Raw genomic sequence first — 26,644 nt, forward strand, 5'->3', positions numbered from 1 at the left:
TGAAGGATGGGGAAAGGCCTCTAGTCTCCTGTTCACAGTTGAAATAAAATTCTGGTTTTAAATACAGGCTCCAGATGCATCAACCAACACAGATATGTGCTGTATCTCAGGGCTGATATAATGTTGTTATCTGAAGTATTACGTGCAGGTCAAATTTGAATGGGGTGTACTCATCATGGCCCTTTTGGAAACATTCTCCAGGAAAGCCATCCCATCATGTCCTATTATCATTGTAGCAGCACTTTTGATAGAATGGATCCAGGGTAAACATCTCCTTTCCAATGCAATCTGCCCCATTTCAAGCTTATAATCTTCCATGGGGTGTTTATGAAATAGCACAATGCTAAATTTAGTCTTGTAACTTTAACACTATTCAGGATAAAATACAGTCACTATTACAAGGGGAGGCAGTGCATAGTGGTATTGTCACTGGACTAGTATTCCAGAGACCCAGGGTAATGCTCTGGGAACCTGGGTTCGAATTCAAATTTGAAATCAATAAAAAAAATCTGGAATTCAAAATCTGAATGACCATGAAACCATTGCCAATTGTCGTAAAAATCCATCCTTACCTGGTCTGGTCTACATCAATGTGATTAACTCTTAAATGCCCTCAGAACAATTAGGGATGGCCATGAACGAATAAATATAAAATAAAAAAAACTCAAGTTTTCAGCATAGCTGTGATTGTGATAAAGCTACACAGGGAGAAGGAAGGAGAAAGAGATCCCTGAATACACCACAATTAGAATGTATGCATTCTGGAGCTGAAATATCAAGCAGAGAGATTTGCAGCTGATTACATGCCGACGTTTGCTATAGGCTTTTTTAAAAAAATTGAATAAGGAGACAAATTTCAACAACAGATACTAAACTGACCATCTTCCTGCAGGAAGGTGGGATCAAGAATAACTCTCTTTTATTCTACAAAGTTATTATACAAAGTTTCGTTATCAAACACAGCATGCATCCAAGTCATGTGAACAAGATCGCCAGGTCATCCACAGTGTTGGTTTAGCTGATCTGAAGTACCTCAATTGTTCTCAGCAGATGAGAGCCGAGGGACAGGATGATACACAGACTGTGGAACCATATCTGTGGAACCGTCCTGAAGTATACTTCAGCATTTTTAGGGAAGGAGGAGAGCTAATGGGGAAGGGGAGAGGAAATGAAGCTAGATCTCATCACTAGTTACTGGAAGTTCCCGAAATTTGAAAGTTCTTGTGCCACAACAAATCTGGCCTTGCCAAACTTGCCCCAGGACCAGGTAGCAAATTTGTCCTACAAACATATATTCTGTGTAGATCGTTCCTTGCATCCCCAAACTGGTTGATGGAATTTATATGAAAACACATGCACACACATCTCTAGAACGGCAGCAAATAATATTAATGCCCATGTTTGTTAAAATGCAATACTTCTGGGTTAGCCACCTTTTCCTCCCATATTTTAGAAAGAGGATGGTTAATCTTTCTCTAGATGGATAAAAGCAAAGAACTGCGGATGCTGGAAATCCAAAACAAAAACACCCGGAAAAACTCAGCAGGTCTGGCAGCATCGGTGAAGAAGAGCACAGTTGACATTTCGAGTCCTCATGACCCTTCAACAGAACTAAGTAAAAATAGGATTTTTACTTAGTTCTGTTGAAGGGTCATGAGGACTCGAAATGTCAACTGTGCTCTTCTCCACCGATGCTGCCAGACCTGCTGAGTTTTTCCAGGTATTTCTGTTTTTGTTTCTCTAGATGGATCCTTCTCTAGCTAATTGACAAAAGCTAGGCATGCCACACTGCCATAAAATCAATGTTCTTCCAGAGTGCAAGAGATGTCCAAGTTATCAGGAACCAAACTCCATCTTACTCTATTCAAAGTGAAATCTCAAGTTAAAATATTATGTTGAAAATGTAGAAAGGGAAATGAAAAGGGGATGGCAATGTGGAGAAAAAACAGAATTCGTTCTGATCTTCCAAATGTGTCATAAAAAGATGTTGTCTATAATGTTACTGGAAGTTATTTTAAAATTGGAATTGTAGTAAGGTCTGAGTCTAGGCGTTTGACTGTGTGTCTTAATTGGATTAAAGCCAGCTAGTCTGGGTACTTGGATGTATAGTAGTTTGAGATGTTAATTAGATAAATGTAAGGAAGTTAAAAGGTAAAGTGTATATTTGCATTTATTGAATAAAGCATTCAAGAATGGGGGTAGAATCTTGCACCTAGCTGGGAGTCGCCAAGCAATGTGTTTATATTACTAATAAAATTGGTGGAATGAAAGGACTATTGTTAGGAGAAGTAAAATTAAAAACCTAGTAATACAATGGAAAATTTACATTCAAAGGGGAAGCTAGGTACAAACAGAAAGGAGTTTGTGTATAAGTCAGAGGCATTTAAGATCTAACCAGCCTGTAAGCCTACAGCTGTGTCTGCAAAGGAACCAAATTACAAAGGAGCCTCATTTTGAATTTGTACGGTCAAATGTGCTTTGTCTGGCGTCTGTTTAAAGTCAATGGGTTATTGTTGCCTTGGTGAAGATTTACCTGGGAGTGATTAATTTGGGGATCTGTTTAAAATTTATTATGGTAGTAATTTGTAGACATGTATGTGTGTTTGACTCGAAACATTAACTCTGTCTTCCTATCCACAGAAGCTGTCAAACCTGCTGAGTTTTTCCAACTATTTTTGTTTTTGTATGTGTGTTTAATTTGTTATTAAATTAATAAATGCTTAATTTAGCTTTATATAAAAAAACCTCTTGGGGCTTGGAAGTTTTATTCCTGAATTCAGAGCTACATCTCAAACATATGAAAATAAAGGTTATGACAGTCGTTCAAGTTTCTCTCTGGGATTTAAACAACTCAGCCTTTACCAGCTGCTGTGTCATAACACAATGTTACTAAATTCTATGCAACAAAATAGACAGACTTCAATTTATATTTCATCAGGTTTAGAACTAGTTGGAGCTATAGCAAATAAACAAGGTACCAATGCTCAGTCTTTTCGTGACATGGCTTACGGACAAGCAGGCCTATTTCAATACATTTCAGTACACAGGACAGTAGATTTAAATTCATTGATTCTGAAGAGTTGCCAAAAAAGGTTTACTTTTAGAGAAAGTGTGGGAGGTAAATGTGCCCTTTCAGTTCAGTCTCATAATATTTATTAGTGAGAAACAAGACAGACATAATAAATATTTGGCTTTGGTGACAATGAGCGTAATAAAAGGAGAAAACGTCCACTTAATACGTCACATTTTCTCTTCCCGAATTATATTCTGTAGTTTACAAATTAGTCTTCACATTTAAAAGAAAGGAACTGCACTCAATTAACCATTTATGCTGCAGAGCCAGGTTGGAATGCAAGTGCAAGCATTTGGAATTCATTTTTCTGGTTGATGAAACCACTGCTTCAAGAAAAAGAAAGGTTTGACCAGAAAGAAGGAGAAAATAAAGATTTCAACATTCCTGTTTTTCCCAATTGAGAATACAACTGGGAAAAACAATGTAAACCGGGCAAAGTAGTTACTCGGGCACATCTCGCAGTCAGTTCTAAACAGTAGTGGCCAAACACATTATTAACCATTGCAGCCTGGCCACAGCTGGTGCATAAGTCAGGGAAGGAAAACAAAATGGTGGCTGAGAAGAGGAGGAAAAGAGATTATAAAACACCACGCCAAAGGAGGGTGAACATGATGTGTCATTGTTGAATTCAATTGCAATTTCTAACGGCCCACAAAGATACTTTATAAAAATACTCAAAAAATGTATTCTAAAATACTGCCCGTCTTAATTGCTGTGGAAAGATTAAAAAGAGGACTGAATAACAACCAATCTCAGTTGGGATTAGTGGCTGTTTTTAAGTAATTATTATTTTGCAATATTGATGCAGATATCTGTTATATCCTTGACTAAGTTATTTTAATAGCAGGTGTTGTCTATCCAACAAAACAAAAGAACAAATCCAGCAAGATTTCACAGATATTCCATTTAAATTTACTAAGCTACATGGAGAAATTTCCAAATCTTTACTCTTGCAAAGCCTTTCACCCCAGGCACCTATTAGAAAACAGACAATATTTCAGTGGTGTTCATCTATAGGGGGAGGTAGTGGCGTAATGATATTATCACTGGACTGGTAATCTAGAGACCCAGGGCATTGCTTTGGCGGCCCAGGTTCAAATCCCACCATGGTGAAATTTGAATTCAATAAATATGGAACTAAAGTCTAATGATGACGTTAAAGCCATTGTCGATTGTCGTAGAAACCCATCTGGTTCACTAATGTCCTTTAGGGAAGAAATCTGCTGTCCTCATCTGGTCTGGCCTACATGTGACTCCAGACCCACAGCAATGTGGTTAACTCTTAAAAATGCCCTCTTAGCAAGGGCAATAAATGCTGGCCTAGTCAGCGATGCCTGCATCCCATGAACAAATTTTAAAAACTCTAGCCAACAGTGAGGAACAGAGTAAGAGACTGAAGGACAGACAAGCTGGTGAAAAGGGTAGGCACATAACAGATGAAATATAATGCATATGAGAGGCAATACATTTATAGGAAGAATAAGGCACTATTTTAAAGGGAATGCAAAAGGACAGACACACCTGGGGCTGTCTGGTGCACACTGTTTACCATCCTCCAAGTTTAAAAACAACCAACATTTAACACGTCTTACTGTTTTCTGTCCGTAAGCTAAATTTTTTATCCAAGCTGACACTGACCCTCCTATTCCATGAGCCTCAATTTTGTTAATCAGCCTTTTATTTGTTTATTTTCTGTACAAGTTGTTTTATTTGGAAATAAGCCAAAGAACATTTTCTACAAGTACATTTCAATAATCCACCAATATATAGATTAATCAAACCCTTTCAAATTTATGGTGATATAATCAATTACATAATTGGGTGGTGTGAAAACTGGACAGACTACAAATATAAGTTAAACATGCCCTGAGCTTTTCAGAGTCACGCAGCAAGGGATAGATAGTTCTGGTGTTCAGCTGCTGTCTATACCCAAGGTGTGCTTGTCAAATAAGTACTTAGCCATTCCACTTTCAGGAGCGCCCAATCTCCATAGGTTGGTTATATGGTCTCCTAATAGCTTGATAGACTTGACCTGTCCATCCAAGTAGTGGGTCTCCAGGAAGTCACAGAGATGTGGGTCATTCCTGTCTGTAGCCAGTTTATGCAATTCTAAAAGCAACTGGTTTACACTCTTCTTCACCTCTAAAGAGCACACCATTGTATCCAAGCCACTTCCCCATTCATCACAATCTGGTTTCTTGATATCCTGGAGTAAGATGCACCCTCATCGCTGGTTCTGTAGTTTCATGAGCTTCTCAGCATGTTTATGCTCTTCATGAGATTGCTCCAGAAAGAATTTGGCAAAATTCTTCAATGCAATGTAATCTTAATCAAAGTAGAAGGACGTGGAGAGGTAAACATAAGACACGTACAGCTCCAGGTTGATCTGGCGGCTGATAGCAGCCTCACAGTCAGGATGGTAATTCTGTAGGACCTGGGAGCTCATGGCGATGGTGAGACGATACAGCAGAATATAAGGATGCTGTATGTATGTGGCGGACAGAAAAAGTACTTGGGGAATGAAGGTTCCGTTCAATCATTGTTGAAGCTAGAGCGCTGTACTTGTCAAAGGCTTTCTTAAAATCCATTTAGATAACATCCATTGCATTCCCTTCATCAACCATCTGTTGACCAATTAGATTGGTCAAGCACAATCAGCCTTTTACTAAGATAAAAGCAAAAAACTGCAGACGCTGGAAATCCAAAACAAAAATAAAAATACCTTTTACTAATCTGTGCTGGCTCTCCTCACTTAACTCAAACCTCTCCAAGTGCCTGTTGATCATTTCTGGAATCTTTCCCACCACTGATGTTAAACTGACTGGCCAGTAATTACTAGAAGTGCCCTTACACCCTTTTTTAAATAAGGCTATCACATTTTCCAATCTCCAATCTTGTAGTACCTTTCCCACATTAGGGAAGATTGGAAAATTATGGCAACCCCTTCTGCTATCTCCGCTCCCACTTCCTTTGGCAACCTGGGTGCAAGCCATCCAGACCAGGCAACTTAACCACTAAGCAGAACCAGCCTTTCCAGAATTTACTCCCTCAATTTTCACCACCCATTACCAACACTATCTTCACTTCTACCAATGTCAGGTTCCTCTTCCTTAGTAAACACTGATACAAAATACTTACGCATTCTAGCCTTGCCCTGCATCTCTAAAGCATATATCCCTATGTCCCTAATAGGTCTAACTTCACCTCTTACTACCTGCTTACTATTTACATATCAGAAGATGATTTTTCAGATTCCTTTATATTGACTGTCATTCTATTCTCATATTCTCCCTCTGCAGTCTTATTTTTTTCAGTCTTCATTTCCCCTTTCAACTTATTGGATTGGGCCTGGTTCTTGTTTGAAGATGAAGTGAGTAAATGCTTTAATTTACAGAATAAGAGGTTAGGATTTGGAAGGCACTACCCGAAAGAGTGGTGGATACAGATTCAACAGAAACCTTCAAAAACAAACTGGATAAATACTTGGGAAGAAAAAAAATTGCAGGGTTATGCGAAAGTGTGGAAAGTGGGAATAACTGAACTGCTCTTCAAAAGGACCGGCACACATTCAACCGGCCAAATGGCCTCTTTCTCTACTGTACTATTCTATGAATTCATTATTTATTCAGGAAAAAGAAATAGGTGAAAGGAGGGGAAAATAAGAACGATAACCCACAATGTGAGCAGGCCTACCCCAGCTGATTACTCCCTGAAAACTATGCAATATTTACCATCATGATTCTTTAATAGGTGTGTTGGTTTTAACTAAGATTTAAATTTTTAGTACAACAAATTTGAAGAAATTCTCTTCAGTGTAAAGGCAAAATGGGTTATGCACATAATCATAACATAATCATACCACTCAACTTAAAAAAAACTTGCATCTCCTCTTTCCCGGCAAAATCCTGTACGACATAGAGACAATGGATTTTGGTGTTCACAGATTTTATTATAAGTTGAAAGCTGATTACTTTTTGCAACAGATGCAATTGGCTTGAAGCAAACTGAAGAGGTGTGCAGAAAGCTTTGAAATAATTTCAAATGTTTACTTTTGATAACATATCACTTTAAAACAAACATTCTGGAATGCACATTGAACATCTTCCCACCAACTTGCCCAACAAACTCAACTTTCCCAATTTCAATTCTCTTATTTCCAAGCTCCATCTCATATCACTCGTTCCAAACAATTCGATCTACAACAGACCAAGCAAAGTTTCAAAAATAAACAGGACAGTCTTTCTGACTCTGGAAAACCTGCAGCACAATACTCAACATATTTGTGATGGACAAGAGAGAATAATTTAGATTATTGCATTGGCATCGCATTTAAATCTTCAGCATGGCGCTTCAGCAAAACTCTACTTAGATAAGTGACAATCTAATCCTGCTGAAGAACAAAAATGCTCTGGAAAAGGTGACCTTTTACAATCCATGGCATTTGGTCAAGAGCCAATAAGTTCAAGAGTACATTGGTATAAGGTGTTACATGGTCAAGCTTTCTGCCAAACACACACTTCAAGCCTTAGTCACTTGCCGTCTAAAATGAACATTTGAACTGCAGAGCACAGAATCACTACATCAGAAAGGTTACCATTAGCTGATATCACTACAAACAGACTTTGCACGCTTATCTATCTGGCGCTCATAGGACAAGAGTACAGATCTATTTAAGGACTGCAACATAATTGATGGCACAGAAGTGAAATCTTAATAAATGGCCAACTGGGAATGTCACTGCCAAGTACATACTAACATTCAGTACATCCAGAAGTCATAAGGAGGGACAGTTCACTTCAGTTATGAATTCAATACATTTATAAAAGCCAGCCTGTATGTCAAATTTAGTTACTTTTAAGTCATATAAGCCCTCATCATGAATGGCCATTTGCAGAATCATATCCCAATCCTTTTTGGGTTTATTATCTCCCCATTACACATCCCCTTTTCAAATGGCTCACAAAATCTTTTATGACTACCTATGATATCTGCAAGTATTTGGCAAGAGGCATAACTCAAGTGGAGTGAATAGAATAAGGAGGGATTTTATAATATTAATACATGATATAAAAGGTAATGTGACCAGAAGGATTTGCATTTATGTAATGTCTCAACCCTTCCACAGCAAAAGAATGGACCATTTATCACTGAAGAAATAATTGTGCCTGAATGACACACATCATTATTAATGTGCAACACGCCAGCACCTTGTGTTACTAGCTATTAGCCTTTCGAAAATAGCATCTCTCGATTAACATCCTGGTGAGTTTCATGTGTAATTGCACATTAAGCTTGATACAGAAAGAAAGTCTATTAATTAATATAGCAAGTAGCCTTTTAAACTACATGATAATTGTTAATCTGCCAATCAACCTCTTGTTCAATTATAAGTGTCATCCTTAGAAGTTGGGTTGTTTTAGATTTTGACATCAAATTTAAAAATTACAACCTAACTCAGAAACAAAAGTTATGGCACAGCCAAATTGACATTAAATTTTTTAACACCTCGTTACTATAGTAGGTTAGTACATTGCAACTATTTAATTGCAGTGTCATCCATTTAGTTGCTTAAGAATGCAAAATAGTTAATTTTTAGAGCAGTAGCTCTGAAACCCAGGAAACTGTTTTTTCTAAGTGGTCACGGTAGTGCTGTGGAGCAAACATTCTTTTATTTTTACAAACTACTGTCGATGTTAAATACTCCCGGATCAAACAACTAATGATCCAGAGTAAAACCTCAACCCAACAATATGCTTTAACCTCAATTGCATATTATACCAAAACTAAATTTCCACTCCTAACATTAGCCATCCTTGTATCTGGAGTGGGAATTGTGGTCAGTTAGGTGTTTGGACTCTCACTGAGCAGAAATTGGATTAAAGTTGCACAAATGCATTTCACTTAGTTTAGCTGTTTGTTGCTAAAGTTAGATTGACCTTGCAGAAACCTGAATATCTATACAGCTACTGATGCGCTGAGTGGTTCAACCTGCCCTTATATCTTACGATGTGGTTTCTTTTCTGGAAGGCATGATGGCTAGAAGTGAAAGATTTGAGGCAGGTCTCAAACAACAGTAGGAGTGAAACTGCACCCAGAAATTTTTCTCTATAGCAACATAAACAATAGGCCACTAAATCTGCCTGTAACATTCAGATAATTCTTCAAAATTACTTGAATACCCCAAGACCCCAGCAAAAAAGAAGCTTCCCTTATTAATCTGGTTTCATCGAAGTTTTTATTATTCTTTCACGGCCAGCACTCATTGCCCATCCCCAACTGCCCTCAAGAAGATGCTGATGAGCCTTCTTGAACTGCTGCAGTCCATGTGGCATAGGTACATCCACAGTGCTGTTAGGAAGGGAGTTCCAGGATTTTGCCCTAATGACAGTGAAGGAATGGCAGGTATTGTTCCAAGTCAGGATGGTGCGTGGCTTGGAAGGAAACTTCCCATTAGTGGTGTTCCCACGTGTCTGCTGACCTTGTCCTTCTAAGTGGTACAGGTCTTGAAGGAGTCTCATCAACCTACTCACCACAGAGAGTACTTTTCTCTATTTACTCTGTCAATCTCTTATCATCTTGCAAATCTCCATTAGGTCACTTCTTAACATTTTCTGTTCCACTGACAACAAGTTCTAACTTTTTCCAACTTCTCATAACTGAAGTCCGTTATCTCTGTATCTTTCTAAATCCCTTACATTGTGTGTTTGAAGTGAGGGCGAAGAGCCAAAGGACAGCACAGCATTTTTCTGTGGTCAATGCTCACTACAGCTACACCTGAAAGAGGTTCAGCCTTTCCTTCTAGTTTGGCAAAAACCTTAGTCAGACAGTTATGGGTTCAAGACCCACTCCAGGGCTTGAAAACTTAACCTGACATTTTAGTGCAGCTTTGTCAAAACTGCTAGAACAGAAAGGAACAAGAATGTCTGATCTAGTGTTTCAGATGGGCATCACTGGCTTCTGTGGCATTTTTTGAAAATCATTAAATTTTCTTTATCCAGACATTGACTTTCCTACATCAAAGGCACTACGTGGATGCAAGGTATTGCTGCTTTTGTACTGGCCAACATTCTTTCTGAACCATCTGTAATTAACTGATCATTTATTGCAATGTTGTTACAAAACATGTGTCTTAAATGACTGCTGTATCCACTGCACAAACAGTCACTGCACATTAAACAGACTTATTGGGTATGGGGGAGATCTGCGTGCGTACGTACTCACCAGAATTTTTATGATGGGAAGTCAGATCTTCATATAAAAGATAGGAATTGCTCGATGAGAACACGGTCCATTAAGTTCATCTTTTGCCATTTTGCTATTCACATATGATAATGAGGTTGCTGACTAATCATAGCAATCAATCTTGAACATTTCTCTCAGCTACCCCAATTGAAATGAAAGCAAACAAAATAGAAACAAATACAAGACTATTAATAGCTGTTATATCTGCTGTTGCAATTATTTACTCATTCAACATGCTGACTCAATAGAGATTAGAGTTTATGCTGACTTCGGGCTCTTATTTGCATGCAGCAGTTATTGCCCAAGTTTGAGATAGCTGTTTGTTGCTAAAGTTCCAAAAAGCTAGACTTCAACTCCTTTGATCTCCGCAAACTCCTGGTTTCTGTCCAGCACAATTCCACTGATCAAGCCACAATCAAACACAGGTGTGGTGTAGCTTCATCACTTGTATTCATAACTGATCACCTATCATTTTGTTTTCAAAACATAGAACATATTGTCAACCATTCACCCTCTGCTTGTCTTTCCACTGAATTTACAAAGAGAACAGTAAACAACATTAACTTAGCTTCTGTGTGAAATCAATTTAAAAAGGACAACTACAGTGGGTTACAATCGGTAGATTCTCTGGAATGGACAAAAGAAACAACAGATATTTACTAAGGTCATCAGCTCAGAGAGGGAGGGATGGACAGAAAAAGAATTTACAGGGCATCTTTCACAACCTCAGGATGTCTCAAAGCACTTTAGAACAAATGAAGTCCTTTGGAAGTGTAGTGACTACTATAAGAAATACAACAGTCAATTGACACAGCAAGATCCAACAATTTCTGGTAAGATCAGGTAATATTCAGCATCAGAAATAGATGGTAAACTGCGGAGTATCTCGTACCACACGTCAAGTAGCACAATGTTAACCTGCCATTCACCCTGAAATAAACCAGGATTAGAAACGACACTATGTTCACCAAATTCTAAATAATATAAACAGATAAAAAAAAAGCAAGTTCTTTGGTCATTAATAAATCTTATTTCCAACAGGATTCCTTTGGCCATTTTAAATGACTTGGGTGGAAACTTACTTTGCATCAGAGGACCTACAGGCTTTTGGGATTTATTCAAATTTGCAACTCTTAAATGATGGGGTATATAATAAAAATAAGAACTCCCTCAAGGAGGAATTCTATTGAATCAGGATGGATCAATTTGGCAGATACATTTAAAATGGAAATCTTAAAAATCTTAACCTATTTTATTTTAGAATTTTAATGCCATAAGATTCAGAACAGCAGAGAAAGTGTGGAGCGTGGCATCGTCAATTACATTTGGTACATCAAGGAAAGGTGCCAAATCAGGTAAAAGCTATTTATGTAATGAGAGATGAAGCCCCAAGGACAGATTTATTTGTTTTTCTACAAAGACACAGCTGGTTATATTTACATTCAACAAGATTATGAGAATTCACAAAGGATCTTATCCAAAAAGGTTAATCTGTTTTTCAGAAGCTGATGGAGCTACATATTTCTATTACTTTCTCTTTTGATTTCCAATTCCGAACATTGCCAGGTTTTTTTCTAATCCCAACATGTCCTCAAAATGTGCAAGAGCCTAGATATCACACTAGCACCTAATGAATCCATGGTAACTGCCAATTCAGATACGCACTAACGGCAAACAGAATTTTTGAAACTGAATTAACTAAATTGAACGCCTATGGTATTTTCCTTGGAGTCAAGATCGAGTGCCAAACAGGATCCAAGCTGGATACAACGAAAATACTACATGGTTAAACAAAATGCCCAATCAATTTAAGCAAGTTCTCCTTCCTGCTCCACATCCCAATGAAAGCCTTGTGGACAAAAGGTACTAAACACAAACTGTCCCAACGCCTGCACAGTAATGACAGCAAACCTAATATACTCTCTGACTAACTCTGTGCAATCAAGGTGAACATCAGAAAAATGTTCACACATTGGCAAATAATTGGAAACATTAAAAGATACTGTGTCAAAACTATATTCCAAACCAGAATGAAGTAATTCACCTGCCTAGTGAAGCCTTACAAAGCTTTTAAATCAAATGAGTAATAGCCAGTTATACAACATTAGAAATCACAATAGTGAAGACTCAAGTTTCTAAAGACTATGGCTTGGATTGTGCGGTCAACAGCAAAGTGACAGTGTATGCCATGGACTTTGCAAAAAGCTGTCCAGCGGTCTGCATGACATGGATTTTCCCTTTCTGACGCAATTTGAATCTGCACCAAGTCAATGGCATTTCCAGGTGCCCAGCAGCAGTGCTGTTAGCTTGCAGGGTGAATAGCCAATCAGATTAAAGTACTCTCACAGGCAGCAAACAATGTGCTGATTTTTTTTCCCTTTCAATTAAAATTTTAGTGAAATAAATGATTAGAACATCCACATGGGATTAGGGTAGAAGCTGAAATATCACACTATAAAAATAAGTGTATTTTATCATGGAGAAATTTGACAAATACAAAATTGGGTCTTCAGGTCCAGTATAGCCGTTCAGCAGTAATTATGAACTTGCTACGCCATTAAAAACCCAGTTGCACCTCAATCAACACAGTAACTTTTTCCAAATAGTTTTTAAACAATAATATTAATAGTGTTTGAACATCACCTTGGTGTAAGCCATTATCTCTTCCGAATGGTTCGTTTACTAGACAGATTGTGCATTTATGCTGCAATTCATAAATGCAATTGGTAATCTTAAAGTTCTTGGATGTTCATTATTGTACCATGGATGCACAGTAAATAGTATGAATAGCGCTTGAAAGCTTATACCACTATAACCAAACTGACATGCTGATAATCTAGGAAGATCATTGATATTTGAAGAAGTGGGTGATTGAGAGGCATTCGTGTTTTAGCCTTGACAGATGGACCGCAGAGTCCATTCCACTCTTACCGTTCTGTCAAAAAGCTGGCGTAATTCACTGCTCTAACGCAAAATTGCTATATGTCCAAAACACCCACAATTCAGATATGTTAAAACATTCAAGATTCAAAGTCTGTGAACTAATCTAATTAGAGTCAGAGAGCGAATGAAAGGTCACAGCATGACTGAACATTGATACTCTGCATAGGCTTTAGTTAAGTTTTTGCTTTATTCTAACTTCCAGGATATTGCACTATTTTTCAACCAATGCCCTTTTGGTCTTCATTCAAACTCAAATATTAACAAAGCTTCATTTTGCCTTTGATCAGCATTTAATTACCAATAGATAACTTCCTGAGCTATATAAAACTGCTAGCAATAATCGTACTATCCTTTAACATCTTCAATAGCTATTGGACCAAACTTCTCAAGTGTAGGCTTTCAATATTGAGGCATGCATATCTCAAGCAGCTCCCCAAGAATGTAAGCAATGATATTTTCCATTCAGGAAAAACTCATATTACTTGCTTGTTTAAAGAAAAAATTACAACTCAACAAGTGTTTGTTGTGCACTGTCCAGCAGAACTTCCTGCCAATAAACATGGAATTTAAAAAGAAAAGACTTGCATTTATATAGTGATTTTAATGTCCACTGGACATCTAAGAATTTAAGTCAATGAAGTGCTTTTTTTCTGACATGTAGTCCCTATGGGGCAGCAAATTTGTCCTCAGCAAACGCCCACCAACAGCAATTTAACAATGACCAGATAATCCGTTTATTTGTCATGCTGACAGAGATAAAATATTGGCCAGGACAGTGGGGATAACTCCCCTGTTCTTCTTCAAAATAGTGTCAAGGGACCTTTTATGTCACTTGGCACGTCATAACATTCAAGGCTATGGGCCAAGTGCTGGTAAATGGGATTAGGTAGATAGGTCAGGTGTTTCTCACATGTCGGTGCAGACTCGATGGGCCGAAGGTCCTCTTCTGCACTGTGTGATTCTGTGATGTCCATCCGAGCAGGCAAATTGGGCCTCTGTTTAACATCTCATCTGAAAGATTGCACCTCTGACAGTGCAATGCTCCCTCAACACTGCACTATAGTGTCAGCCTTTATTTTTGTGCTCAAGCCCTGGAATAGGACTTGAACCCAGAACCTCAAGGTCCAGAGCCAAATGTGCTGAGTGATCCACAGATGCCATTGCTGAATTTACCATACTATACAGAAAATTCTTAAAAAGCTACACACAACAGAAATAATCCAAATGTCCTTTAGAGATGTATTGCGGAATCAAGATGCCATGAATGTTGTATTGATGCTACTTATAGCACTTAAAACACTTGGATGAGTTACCGTGCATTATTCAAGATCATCAGAAGGAATCACAAACACTGAACCAAACAAACCTAATAAAAATATTAAAAATCAAGAGCAATAAACTGAAAATGCTGATAACATAATACCACTGGAGAGAACTGATGACTTAATACTCCAACCTTCACAAACAAAATCAGAAATTAGCAAGAGGGGGAGAAAACAGACAAGAAGCAGCATGCTTAAAAAAGCAGATTGTTAAATATAAAATCTCTCAAATCAGACAATGGAAAGAAGCATTTAGATTTTAAAAGGAACAGCTAAGACAGCCAAGAGGTGCTCAAGTGAAAAAAAGGACAAAGAAGAGGAAAATGAAGTGCAGAAAGCCTGCAGGTCAGGTCTGAAATTAAATCAGAATCCACTGGCAAAACAGAGCCTCAAAGAATTCTCAATGAAGACCATCTATCTCTCAGGGGTACACTTGTAGTTGACCCAAGTCAGTTCATTTACAGATACCACTTGATTGCTAGTTCGACTAAAGTGCTGAATCTTTTGCCCCTTGCAGCATTATCCAAGGTGCTGCATCAAACAGACCCATGTGAACTTTTTAAAAAAGTTTGAAACCATTTATGAAACACTTGTGGGACATCTGTCACTTAAATGTGTGGTGCTTGAGCCTAGCCTGGAGCTGGGGGGGATATCAGGCCACTAAGCCAACTATCTTCAAGCCTAACCAACAACTGAACTTTCAGGGCAAAGGAGATGCCTCGCTCCCCCAAACAAGGCAGCCTGATATAACTGATTATGATCCTATGGTGTGGATAAATAGGGATTCCATAACTAAAATGTATGTGATTGCGGTCACTAGATGTACAAAAGATGTCATATATATATATATATATATATATATGCAGATATAAAATAGTTATAAAATGTGAATGTACACTGACATGTAACAACTTCATAAAATGTCCCTTCATGAATACTCAAGTGAATTTTTTTTCATACTTTGTTATATTTCCAAATCATATTTGCTCAATTTATAATCCCTTGCTTTTTCCCCTTTACAGGCACTATTTACACAGAATATTGTTTACATTTATATCTCTAAGTACATATGCTAGGCTTCTGCTCATTGAGCAAGCATATACATAGAGAAATTCTCTCATGGTGACCATAAACATTCAGGGACCAAAAAGGCATTTCTCAAATTTTAAATAAGACATGGTCCTCCTTTGTAGGTTTTATCCAAGTCCCTGATCTGCCTCTGCCACAATGGATTAAAACAAATATTATGACAAGAACCTTGGGGATTATTACTTACTTAAGAGTTTCAACCTGCAAAACAAGATTACAGTACTTGCTAGATTTAGTCTAACAGATTAGCATTAGAAATGTTGAGAACTGGACTTGCAGGCTGCAAAACTTAAAACTAACCTTACCAGCAGCTGGTTGTCATTCTGCAGAAGTACTTTGCTGCAATATTTTAAGCTGTCAGAAGGTCATGCATAAGTTTTCTTGCTTACTTTTACATTTAACTTAAAAACTGTTGCTGGATTTGCACACAATTTATTCACATCTAATTCACACAATGCCTACTTTTTAACCAGTAAATATATCTCCTGCCATGTTCCCCTAATGCAAGACTTGTTTGTTCAAATCTAAAGTAGATGGGAGTACTTGCAAAAAAGCTAAAGATTTATCGCTTGTACTGTATGAGAAAGAGACATTTGGCCAATCAAACCTGCTCCTTTCAACATATAATTCTGACCTTCGTGGATTCCCCCAATTGATTCTTTACCTCACTTAGAAATGGTCATATGCATTGGAGAACAAGTCCATGCTACATCTCAGCAGTGGATAAGTTCACGTACCTTGGTAGCACACTTGAGCTGTCTATATTGACAGAGACACATGCACGAATTGCCAAAGCGAGGGTAGCCTTTGGCAGACTTCGAATGGAAAGTCTGGGAAGGGAGGACAGCGAATTTGCCTATTGTCTATAGAGCAATATTCCTTCCCTCTCTGCTCCACACACGCGACACTCAGACTGTGTACCAGCATCATGTCAAGGAGCTCAACCACTTGAGCTGCCATCAGAAGCTTCTGAAGATCAGATGGCAGAAAAAAAAAATACCAGACACTAAGGCATTCACCCGAGCTAGCATGCCAAGCATCCACACCATATTGAGACAATCACAACTGAGTTGAACTGGTCATGTAACCAGAATGCCTGACACTCGCTTACCAAAGTGAATCTTTTATAGAGAGCTTGAGGCTGGGGTGCACTCTCATGGCGGTCAAGGGAAACGATGCAAGGACGCTGTGAAGGTTTCACTTTAGAATTTTAATATTGACTTTGAGTCCCGAGAGAAGCTCACCCAGGATAGGCGCACCTGGCGCAACCAAATAAAAAATGGTGCACCCACAAGACAGAAAACACAAGGAGAGGAAATCCTGAGCCAGCAACCCATCCAAATCTCAATTGTCTGTGGTATCCTGTCCTATCTGCAGCGGAACCTTCTGGGCACAGATTGGCCTTAGCAGTCACCTACGTACCCACCAGAACCTTACCAAACACCCCAGATGAAAACATGTTCACCTTCACCTTTAAGGAGGAACAAGTAGTAGTAGAAATCATCTGGCTTCTGAGATGATATCATGAAACTTCTTCCCACTTACGCTATTTTGAGTTGCCGAAATTAAGTCCCTCTTGGATCACTGGCAGTGAATTGTACTAATTTAACCACCCCCTCTCAAGCAGATGTGGGCTCCTACTGGGGTACAGTTGTACATCATGGCCAACCAGTCCCTTCTCACCCAAGGAGACATGCCTCATGTGTGAGGAAGTGCTGGCAGGCTAAATCAATTAAGTGCTATATACAGGCAAGCCCGATCTTGTCTTCAACCAATATTCAATGTTTAAAATAAAGCCCCAGGGCAGAGACTCTTATTTGATCAGGAAGTTAAATCAGTGAATTGCTTATTGTCTAAACTGTTAATTTATTGCAATATACAGTAACTGCATCCAATATGTAATAGAACTGGTACGGCTCTGTCAGCCTCCTCCAGGTGTTGTCAACCTGCACAAAACATTGCCAGTTTGGTAGAAGTTGTAGGCTTCACCTTAAATTTTATTATTGCATTGCTAAATGTGTGGTATATCTTCACTATAATTTCAAACATATAATTTCATTTTCAGTCTTGACCAGTTGGAATTGTAGGAATGACATTTCCATTTTCGTAGTTGGACAGAAATCATCGCGGTCCAGAGTATTTGGTCATCTATATTCATACTTGCTGGCATTCAATCAAATCCATTATTAATCAGAAATTCTCTCACTTTTTGTTAAACATAACACTGCTTTTGAAGCGAGTCCATTCTACACAGCTCATGCTACAAGTGAAACATCTGGGAATGAATTGTTCTAGTTCATTGGACACTGACAGCAGCACTGGAACAGCAAAGGGCCATACCCCTGAATTGCATTGGCACCAAGGATTTGCAGAAAGGATGACTAGGATAATAGAAAGGACTTTAAACCTAGTAAAGGGTAGATACAATGGTAAAGAAAATGAAAAGAAATGAGAGCAAACGTCAGCACACAGAGTGAAAAAAAAAACACTCGGGGAACAATGTTTTATAGAAAGTAATAAAATGTCTGGCAGAAATAAAGCAGGGCTAATGAAAAATAAGAGGTTAAATTTCCTGCATAGGTATGTACAGAACATCAGCAACAAAACAAGAATTGAAGGCAATAATTATAAGAAAACAAAAAGAATTATACAGCACAAGAGACCAGAACTAGGGGGAACAGTTTAAAAATAAGGGGTCTCCTACAGAGAATTCTCTCTCTCAGGGTCGTTAGTCTGTGGTATTCTCTTCCCCAGAGAGTAGAGGCAGTGTCATTGAATATTTTTAGGCTGTGCCAGATAAATACTTGATTAACAAGGGAGTCAAAGGTTACAGGGAGTAGATAGGAAAGTATGGTTGAGGCCACAATCAAATCAACCATGATCTTATCAAATGGCGGAGCAGGCCTGAAGGGCTGCATGACCTACTCCGGCTCCTAACTCGTATGTTCATATTTATGTATGTCCCATCAGTTCTGTAACCTGTTCTTTTGAAACAGCTGTTCTTTAAATCCACTTCACTGCTCTCTCCAAATTATTTCAAGTCTTTAACCAATTCCCTTTGAGAAGCTAATATTGAATCTGATTTCGCTACCCTTTCAAGCAGTGCATTATGGCACTGAAGGAGGTGATTCAGTCAGTCAAAAATTCTCATCTTCACTTTGATTCTTTCATCAAATAGATGCAACAGGGATAACAGAAACTTGCTGCAAACAGGGTAAAAAAGGTGTTAAATATTGCAGGTTTTAACATATCTATGATAGGGATAGAATTCATTTTTAAAAATTCCTTCATGGGATGTGGGCGACGCTAAGCCAGCATTTATTGCCCATCCTTAATTGCCCCATGGTGGTGGTGACCTGCCTCTTGAACTGCTGCTGTCCATGTGGTGTAAGTACACCCACAGTGCTGTTAGGGAGGGAGTTCCAGCATTTTGACCCAGTGACAGTGAAGGAATGACAATATAGTTCCAAGTCAGGATGGTGTGGGGCTTGGAGGGGAACTTCCAGGTGTTGATGCTCCCAGCTTTCTGCAGCCCTGGTCCTTCCAGATGGTAGTGGTCATGGGTTTGGTAGGTGCTATCCAAGCAGCTTTGGCAAGTTCCTGCAGTGCATCTTGTAGATGGTGCAAACTGCTGCCACTGCTGCACCAGTGCTGGAGGGAGTGAATGTTTCTCGATGGAGTACCAATCAAATCGGCTGCTTTGTCCTGGATGGTGTCAAGCTTCTTGGGTGTTATTGGAGCTGCACTCATCCAGGCAAGTGGGAAGTATTCCATCACACTCCTGACTTGTGCCTTGTAGATGGTGGACAGGCTTTGGCGAGTCTGGAGACGAGTTACTTGTCGCAGCATTCCTGGCCTCTGATCTGCTCTTCTAGCCACAGTATTTACCTGGCTAGTCCAGTTCAGTTTCTGGTCAATAGTAACTCCCAGGATGTTGATAGTAAGGGATTCAGTGATGGTAATGCCATTGAACATCAAGGGACAATGGTTAGATTCCCTCTTGTTGGGAGATGGTCATTGCCTGGCACTTGTGTGGTGCGAATTTTACTTGCCACTTGTCAGCACAAGCCTGGATATTGTCCAGGTCTTGCTGCATTTGGACATGCACTGCTTCAGTATCTGAGTCGTCGTGAATGGTGCCTAACATTGTCCAATCATCAACGAACGTTCCTATTTCTGATCTTATGATACAAGGAAGGTCACTGATGAAGCACTGATGGTTGGGCCAAGGACACTACACTGAGGAACTCCTGCAGTGATGTCCTGGAGCTGAGATGATTGACGTCCAACAACCACAACCATCTTCCTTTGTGCTAGGTATGGCTCCAACCAGTGGAAAGTTTTCCCCGACTCCCATTGATTCCAGTTTTGCTAGGGCTCTTTGATGCCACACCCGCTCAAACGTGGCCTTGATGTCAAGGACGGTCACTCTCACCTCACAAGTTCAGCTCTTTTGTCCATGTTTGAACCAAGGCTGTAATGAGGTCAGGATCTGAGTGGCCCTGGCAGAGCCCAAACTGGGGGTTAGTGAGCAGATTTTTGCTAAGCAAGTGCTGCTTGATAGCAATGTTGACGACCCTTTCCATCACTTTACTGCTGATGATCGAGAATGGACTGATGGGGCAGTAATTGGCCAGGTTAGATTTGACCTGCTTTGTGTGTATAGGACATACCTGGGCAATTTTTCATATAGCCAGGTAGATGCCAGTGTTGTAGCTGTATTGCAGCAGCATGTCTAGGGGTGCGGCAAGTTCTGGAGCACAAGTCTTCAGTACTGTTGCCGGAATATTGTCAGGGCCTTTAACCATTCCTTGATATCACATGAAGTGAACTGAATCGACTGAAGACTGGCATCTGTGATGCTGGGGACTTCCGGAGGAGGCCGAGATGGATCATCTACTCGGCACTTCTGGCTGAAGAGTGAAGCAAATGCTTCAGCTTTATGTTTTGAACTGACGTGCTGGGCTCCGCCATCGTTGAGGATGGGGATATTTGAGGAGCCTCCTCCACCAGCAAGTTGCTTAATTGTCCACGACCGTGCATGACTGATGTGGCAGGACTGCAGAGCTTAGGTCTGATCCACTGTTTATGGGATCATTTAGCTCTGTTTATCACTTGCTGCTTACGCTGTTTGGCGTGCAGGTAGTCCTGTGTTATAGCTTCACCAGGTTGACGCCTCATTTTTAGGCATGCCTGGTGCTGTTCCTGGCATGCCCTCCTGCACTCTTCATTGAACCAGGGTTGATTCTCTGGCTTGATAGTAATGATAGAGTGGGGGATATGCTGGGCCATGAGGTTACAGATTGTGTTCGCGCACAATTCTGCTGATGGCCCACAGCACCTCATGGGTGTCCAGTCTTGAGTTGCTAGATCTGTTTCAAATCTGTCCTATTTAGCACGGTGGTAGTGCCTCACAACACGATGGAGGGTATCCTCAATGTGAAGGCGAGACTTCGTCTCCACAACAACTGTGCAGTGGTCACTCCTACCGATACCGTCATGGACAGATGCAGCTGCAGCAGACAGGTTGGTGAGGATAAAGTCAAGTATGTTTTTCCTTTTGTTGGCTTCCTCACCACCTGCCACAGATCCAGTCTAGCAGCTATGTCCCTTAGGGCTCGGCCAGCAGTGGCACTACCGAGCCACTCTTGGTGTTGGGGATTGAAGTGCACAGGATTCCCAGCCTCTGACCTGCTCTTGTAGCCAAAGTGTTCCTTTGGCTAGTCCATTTCAGTTTCCGGTCAAATGTAACCCCCAGGATATTGATAGTGGGGGAGGCAGCAATTGTAATGCCACTGAATGTCAAGGGACAATGGTTAGACTCTCTCTTGTTGGAGATGGTCATTGTCTGGCATTTGTGTGGCGCGAATGTAACTTACCACTTGTCAGCCCAAGCCTGGATATTGTCCAGGTTTTGCTGCATTTGGACATGGACTACTTCAGTATCTGAGGAGTCACGAATGGTGCTGAACATTGTGCAATCATCAGCGAACATCTCCACTTCTGACCTTATGATGGAAGGCAAGACATTGATGAAGCGGCTGAAGATAGTTAGGCCTAGGACACTGCTCTGAGGAACTCCTGCAGTGATGTCCTGGAACCGAGATGATTAGCCTCCAACAACCTAGGCATAACTCCAATCAGCGTAGATTCCACGCCCCCCCCCCCGCCCCGATTCCTATTGACTCCAGTTTTGCTAGGTAGATAGGGTAGCTATGTTAATCATAAATAATAATGGCAGTGTCAAGGCAAGACATAACTAATAAATAGACAGAACACCATCCACAATGACTGAAATAAAGGACAGGAAAGAATCAATCAAAAAAGGAACAATGCTACAGGCCTCCAAATAGTCAAAAGCGGAGGGAAAATATGTAAGCAAATGCATGAAATGAGTGAAAACAGAATCATCATGAGGGATTTCATTTACCCGTAAACAAACTGGCAGGGAAAGACAGTAAAAGAGGAGAGAGGTTTTACAGTTTACACAATACTCTTTTCTGACCTAATATGCAAGGAACCCAACAGGAAGGAACACTGCTAGAGCTAGCAATGGACAAGGGGTCAGGGTGGATAAGGTTGGGAGAACATCAAGGGAGTAGCAATCATAATATAATGATCGAGGGGGATATAAATTGGAGAAAAATATCTGCAAAGCAGAAGAACAGTCAATATCTAAAAGGAGAGATGAACAGATTTCAGGAGGAAATGTACTAAAGGAATCACTATTCACTAAAGAATAAACCAACTAAGGATGAGATAACATGGATGAATAAAGAAGTGAGGATAAAAATGAATCTAAAAGAAAAGGAATATGTAAAGTATATAAACAATGAAGGAGAGGATGACAAGGGGTAATGATTATGTTGGGAAGGCGAGGAACAGTGAAATATGAAAGAACATAAAAAGAAATAAAAGTATCTTATAGAAACACAAGTAACTAAACAAGAATTAAACTCAGTGTAGGACCACCAGAGGAGGAGCAAAATAAACTCAAGAGCAAACAGCTAAAAGGCAGAATACAAATTGATGCTTTGCCTAAGTTTTCACTGAAGAGGTTACCAAAAAGAAAATGACAACTGTAGTTGTCAAGAAGGATATTACAACACTCTCAAAGAAGACAGACTATACTGGATAAATTTGAGGATATTTCTATAGCTCTCAACTGGTTTTAAAAATTGATTTTGCACTGTTGAGGATTTAAAATATACCTAGAACATGACCCTGTCCATTTGCACTAATTATTAAAACACAACCAAACTTTAACACCATAAACTGCGGAACTTAAGGGTGTTCCTTGTCTGCAAAGTTCTGTAAAGGTCATGATAAAGTGGCAAAGCTAGAAGCCTAGTTGGCCTCTTTTGATGGAGACATCATGAAATTTAAATCTTGTAGTTTACAACTTGTTGAACAGCCGTAAATATGTTTCACCCTATGATAAAAGCACACAGAATTTGAGATACCCTTGCGACATGAACTGATAATTGACGGGAGGTGGTAGACTGATAGCAAGAATAAAGGAACAACTCTGATTGGAAGGACATCACAAATGGTGTCCCCCAGAGAACTTTGCCGGGTTCTCAGCTTTTCATCCTAGGCATGGCTAGGATGAAGGAAGAAGAGAGTTGTACACCCAAGTTTGCAGGGGATACTAATCTAGGGTCAAGATATAAAAGGGATGTAGCCAGGTTAAGTGAATGGACAAAACTAAGGCAGTTGGAGTTCAGCGTGGGGAGTTATGAAATCTTCCACTTTGGGAATGTTTTCTTGCTGGTGAGAGACTAGGAACCCCAGAGAAGAAAAGGATTTAGCTGTCCACATAAACAAATTACTAAAAGCTAATGCACAGGTACAAAAAGTAATCACAAAGGCTAATGGGATGCTGGCCTGTGTCTCAGGCGGGATTGCAATTCAAAAAGTGAGGAAGTGCTGCCTCAGTTGTACAAAAGCTTTGTCAGACCATTTCTGGAGTACTACATTTAGTTTGACACATTGGACCTTGGCTTGGCTGGGGGCAAGTGTATTGGTGGTGGGGTGGTGAAAGGAAAGGTGAAAGTTGTATGGTGGAGAATCACCGGGTTCATACTGTGCTTAAAAGGTTAAATTAGGAGGGCAGGTTGCATAAACTTAGTTTTTCTCCCTCTTGGATTTAAAAGTTGAGGCAAAGGTCAAGCCCCAGAGAAGAAAAGGATTTAGCTGTCCACATAAACAAATTACTAAGGCTAGATGCCCAAAACTATTTTCTCTGGTGGGGGAAACATTATTTTAAAATCCGAGCAAAGCTATTCAGCAATGAAATCAGGAGACACTTCTTCCACAAAGAGTAGTGAAAATCTGGAACTTTCTGCTCCTAAAGGCTCTGGATCTTGAGCCAATTTCAACCTTTAAATTGATGGAATTTTGTCAGCTAAGAGTATGAAGGGATATGGAACAATACAACTATGGCACGGATCAGTATGACCCAACTGCAATATGCAATATCCTGTCCCCATGATGTAGTGATATTCTTCTACCTACCTTTCATTCAATCATTTTAGCTAACTTGCAAAAAAGTGATGGACTCTGAGCAGGCGATTTACAGTGAATAAGGGAGTTACGAGAGGCAGTACATATTTGATCTGGCAATGGTAGGTGGCACACAGGAAAAGTAGTTGTGGCACTTTTAGGGTAAACTAGAGAATGGCCAAGTTTGCAATTATCAGTGGAAAACCTAACTAACCAAATAGTCAACTGTCAAGAATACGAAAGAAGATCATAAGCAGACTGATTGATGCAAAAGGTTCTCAATGTGGAACAGCTTGAACGCCATAAAGTTGAACACAGAATTTAAAAACACACCTGGGTTTAGTAAATACAGACTAAGCAAGTCTATAATAACATATTAATCTGGCGAGATAAAGAGGAAAAATGTCTCCTATAAATCCTGCAAGGATATGTGTTTAAGAACATTTACAAACATGTTAATAAGGCTGTCAGAGGGGCAGTGAGGCTGGACAAAAGAAAAAAATAGCTATACATACAAAACGCAAGACAGGAACCAGAGAATTAATTACATTGGCAAGTTTGAGTAGATTCATTCAACCCAATTACTCCATACCAGAATGAACAAAAGGGCAAACCTGCAATTAAAAAGCATTTCATCCTCAGGATATCTTAAGCCTCTTCACAACCAAGGAATTACTTTTGAAGTAAAATCATAAGGCAAACATGATAGCTCAGTCCCACAGTAGAGCAACAGAGAATCAGTATAATATAGTTTATACTAAATGATTAATGGATACAATCATAAAGAAAAGTGCAAGAAAATGTACACTATGGTCAAAGGAAAAAGGACATTTCGGTATACAACAACACAGTAAATGGAAGTTAGAACACGTCCATTAATTCAACACTAAGATAAAAGCAAAATACTGCGGACGCTGGAAATCTAGAACAAAAACACCTGGAAAAACTCAGCAGGTCTGACAGCATCTGCGGAGAGGGATACAGTTGATATTTCGAGTCCTTTTGACCCTTCATCAGAACTAAGACATATAAAAATGAGATTAAATATAAGCTGGTAGAAGGGGGTGGGACAGGACAGCTCGATAGGGGGCCAGTGATAGGTGGAGGCCAAGAAGATCCCTTCCCCCCACCCCACCCCCACTAGGGCCATCTGCCACTAGCTTGTCCTGCTTGCTACCCTTAATGTCCCCATCAGCACATCCTTTAGATAATATCACCACCGTCAACTCCCCTTTGTCCTTTTGTCTATGACATCTTTGGCAGTCTCTTCTTGGCCTCAACCTATCACTGGCTCCCTATCGAGCTCTCCTGTCCCACCCCTTCTACCAGCTTATATTTCATCTCATTTCTACATGTCTTAGTTCTGATGAAGGGTCATAAGGACTCGAAATGTCAACTATTCCCTCTCTGCAGATGCTGTCAGACCTGCTGAGTTTTTCCAGGTATTTTTGTTTTTATTCCATTAATTCAACTATCGGGGAAACACAGCAACATCAGGTGTCAAAAGCAGTGCTGAAATCCGAAAGAGGATTAGACAAGGCAAAAGTATTTTTACAAAATTAAGCAACATTCTAAGAAACGTCAGCTTGAATATTGAAACGAAAATCTATATACTAAAATGTTATGTCTGGTCAGTAATGAATTATGAATGCGAAGCTTGGAACATTGGGAAAGATGAAAAGAAAATCAACCGCTTCAAACTGTGGTGTTTAAGGAGGATCCTAAAGGTAACCTGAGTGGAGAAAAGAACTGGCGAAGAAGTACTAGTGCTGCTTGTGGAAGAATGAGATCTCTTAAATAATACCAAATGGAATTCCTCAGGCACGCTATCCATTCAGAAGTGTCTAATAACCACCAGAAAGATTAGTGGAAGAAGAGCAAGAGGCCAACAGCGAAGGAAGCAGCTAGACAACATTAAAGACTCGCTTAACCAGAACTCCAACGACAAGGTCGTCAACGGTCATCCATAGACTGCAGTGGTTGATGGAGGAAGCACACCACCACCTTCTCAAGGGCAATCAGGGATGGACAATAAATGCTGACCTAACCACCAATGCCCACATCTCATGAACAAATATATTTTTTTAAATGGTTGCTACAATCGGAAAAATGAAGATCATGGTTGCCTACACCACTCAGCATGGTGCTTAGACGATGACTAAATGATAAATCCCTTCAAAGTATTCACTATGATTGATTATTGCTATTAAGAGCTGCTTGTGTGTAAGTAAAATTAATAACTTCAGCATAAATGAGACTGAAGTCCTAGTCATGCTAAAAGAGCTTAAATCCAGGGATGGATGATATTCATCTGCAGTAGTCAAGAGATCAAATTTGAGAGTCACTGACTTAATACATGGGACATAGGCTACCAGTGGTGCCCATTTTCAAAAAAAATGGCGCCTTCTGAAAAGCAATACAATTTGTCACAGAAGGCCACTACTTTAGATTCAAAGCAGTGGGGATTTGA

At 39.7% G+C, this 26,644-nt stretch overlaps 1 protein-coding gene and 1 pseudogene across 1 annotated transcript in view; both read right to left on the bottom strand.

The window, feature by feature from the left end:
* The window catches only part of LOC144681021 (serine/threonine-protein phosphatase PP1-beta catalytic subunit), a 114,081-nt gene that overhangs the window by 68,724 nt on the left and 18,713 nt on the right, over nt 1-26,644 (bottom strand). The gene's annotated exons all lie outside the window — the stretch shown is intronic.
* Nucleotides 4,882-5,524, bottom strand: LOC144680374 (ferritin heavy chain pseudogene; annotated as a pseudogene).

The sequence above is a fragment of the Cetorhinus maximus genome, chromosome 5, assembly GCF_964194155.1.
Source record: "Cetorhinus maximus chromosome 5, sCetMax3.hap1.1, whole genome shotgun sequence".
NCBI classification, from domain to species: Eukaryota; Metazoa; Chordata; class Chondrichthyes; order Lamniformes; family Cetorhinidae; genus Cetorhinus; species Cetorhinus maximus.